This window comes from Nicotiana tabacum, chromosome 3, assembly GCF_000715075.1.
Source record: "Nicotiana tabacum cultivar K326 chromosome 3, ASM71507v2, whole genome shotgun sequence".
NCBI classification, from domain to species: Eukaryota; Viridiplantae; Streptophyta; class Magnoliopsida; order Solanales; family Solanaceae; genus Nicotiana; species Nicotiana tabacum.
Genome location: NC_134082.1, coordinates 173161357 through 173164534, shown reverse-complemented (window position 1 = coordinate 173164534; position 3178 = coordinate 173161357).

Below are 3178 nucleotides of genomic sequence, written 5' to 3'. Positions count from 1 at the left end.
ATGGTGCGGAAGCCTTAATTCCAGTTGAAATAGATGAGCCAAGCACACGGTACGATCAGGCAACGGAGGAATCTAATGATGAAGAGATGCGGGTCAACCTTGATTTACTTGAAGGAAGAAGAGAAGCTGCATTGATAAGAATGGCAGCACAAAAGCAAGTAATTGAACGATATTACAATAGGAAAGCACGCCTCAGATTTTTCAAAATTGGGGACTTCGTGCTTAAAAAGGTGTTCCAATCTGCAAAGGCTGCTAACTCAGGAAAGCTAAGTCCAACATGGGAAGGACCGTACAAAGTCCGTGACATTGCGGGAAAAGGAGCATACCAGTTGGAGACAATGGACGGCAAAGTTTTACCCTCACATTGGAATGCCGTCCATTTAAAAAGATATTACTTTTGAGAAAGTACCTACGGTCAGGTATCACCATGTTAAAATTTCTCTCTTGGATTATTAATGTTTTACTAACAATTTTAGATGCTAGGCAAAACACCCTAACTCGTGCCAAATGATGAGTCACAACCTGCAAGGCAAAATGGAGTATTCTTAAATTCCCAGCCCAGGGTTACAATTAATCTGATGCAAATACACACGAGTTAGGAAGTCTTCATCTATAATCGCACCTCCGAGTCCCGTATATCTTTCTGTTTCAGGAAAAGGGCCAAAGTAAAAGAAATAAACAAGTGCTCGAGGCTTCATACTTTACCGCTCAAACACTTGGGGGACTACTTATTGTACACAGATATGTGTAGAAGTGCAGATACGAATATCGAACAAAAGTCGGCCACAAAGAGACAAGTGTTGAGAAAAAGTTACGAAGTCTTCAGCATTCATGAGAACAACAGAGTCATCTCTCAAACTCATAAACAAAGTCACCTCTCAAACCCTTATTAATATATAAAGATAGGGTCATGACTATGTACTGAAACAGATTATGAAGAAAAACCTTGTTTATTCTATGTTATGTACAAATCTGTTACAAAAAAAAAACAGTTACGAGAAAGTTGTAGATGTATTGTAATACATTTAATAGTCAAACACTTGTTAAAGTTCATGAATAGAAACTTGCCAAAGTTGTTTCATACAAAACGTGTGTATTCCTATTTCTTTCATCGTATTATAACACCATTATGAAGTTGAAACGTCTTCTTCATTAAGTGTCGATAAAATAAAAGGGCCCTCTTTTATAAGCCTCATGTTGATAATCCATGAGAAGAATCATAAAGCATTTTAAAAGGATAAAAATGCTAAGCTATTCTATAAGTCCTAGATACATGGGCAAGAATAAAATATACGGAAGTACCAATAAAAACTTCTTAATATAAAAGACTAAGTACAAACTTAGTCAGCAAAATATTTGTTTTTTACAAATGCCCCATTATGATAACTGGGGACTTCGTCAAAAGATCCCTTAAAGTTGCCAAGGGATAACACCACCAATTAATAAAAACAAAAATAGCAATTTCATTTTCAGCTAGTCACTGAAGGGGTTGGAACATCAGAAGTTGCAATTTCATTTTCAAGAGCAATTTTAATTGGGCTTGGAATGTTGAAATCACCGAGGGGAGCAAGAATCACAGGAGCTTCAGCTTCATGGAATGTGTCATAGAAGTTTCACCCTCGGGAGCCGGAATTGCAACCTCAATTGCTGCAGTAGCCACTCCTTCATTTAAAAGCTCTTCCGTTCCAGGAGCTTCAAGTGCAGGAGAAGGAGTATCAACAGGTTGTTGACTTTTCACGATATTGTCTAAGACTTTGGCTAATTCAGATTGCAAATCGAAGCTTTCCTGAGTAGCTTCCATCAGATCATCACGGCGAGATTTCAGGAAAGCCCAACTCACTTCTATGTTGAAGTTCTCCTCCAGAAGTCCATACTCCCTTTCCCACATAGCAAGATCATTCTTCAATATTTGATGTTCAGCTAAATGGGAATCAAGGGAAGCTTCAAGGGAGGCATAAGAACTCTTCAAAGCTCGAATCTCGTCAGTGGAGGTCTGTAAGTCAGCTTGAGCTTGAGTCAAGCTTCGCACTAATTCTCCTGCATATTCTTCTTTCTTGGCTAAAAGTGCCTTAAGCTCCCTGACTTTTTCACTAGCCTTTGATAGTTGTTCTGACAATGAGCACTCCAAAAGCTCTTTATCTCTTTTAAATTGGCTCGAAGAAGCCTTGGCAGTAGCTAGTTCAGAAGTCAAACCACGCTTTTGCTGCTCTAGGAGATTTCTACTTTCTTGCAATTCCTCTATGGTCCCCTGAGCATTCTCAAACTGTTCTTTCCAATTAGCTGCTTCAAGTTGGGCTCCCCTGGCTATTTTCTCGGCCTCATGGATGGATTTTTCAGACTCACGGGTTTTTCTTTCCAAAAGGGAAATTCTTCCCATCAATTCGGTACCAATGAGGTTAGCCTACAGAGACAACTCATAGAAATGGGGATTTGTAGATTAAAAACAAAAAAACTTGTTGGTAAAGGAAAAATACTTTCAAAGTAGAATGAACTATTTCATTCATCAGAGTCAGGCAACTGTGGTTCTCCATCTTCTTCTTCTCAATATCACCGATTAGAGGCTCGAGCCAAACATCAACTCTACCAGTCTTTCTCAAAAGGCTATGGTTGGCAGGAATCTCAAGTGTAACACTTCTCATAGCCATGGTTCTACTGCTAGAACCCGCCTCTGTATGTTGAACGAAGGGAAAAGGAGCCATGGAAGGAGGAGTAGTAGAAAAGGTAAACACAGCAGCGGGAGCCATAGGAGTCAAAGAAGGGATGGAAGGAGAAGATGAAGAAGCCAACACAGGAACGGAAACAGGTGCAGTTGAAACCGGCAAAGGAATGGAGGAAATAGGAATGAATGAGGAGAGAGGAGTTTCATCAAAAACAGGGCCAAGCTCGCCACTCTCAAAACCACTATCAAAAAGATGCTGAGTTAATTCATTAGTATCTTTTGGCACGGTGTCCTCGTCAGAATGAATCAAAACAGGCTCGGTGGATGAAGTTTGAGCAGGGGTATCTTCAATTTCATCATTATTAATGACTCGTCTCCTAACTCTTGGTCTGGTAATTAAAGAGGTATCTTCCTCTTCCTCATTCTCAGAACTTTCTCCTATAGCTTTCCTTTTGGGAAGCAAAGCTCGAGCTTTGTTCAAATCAAGTGCAGCATTAGCAGACATGCAAATGGCCATAG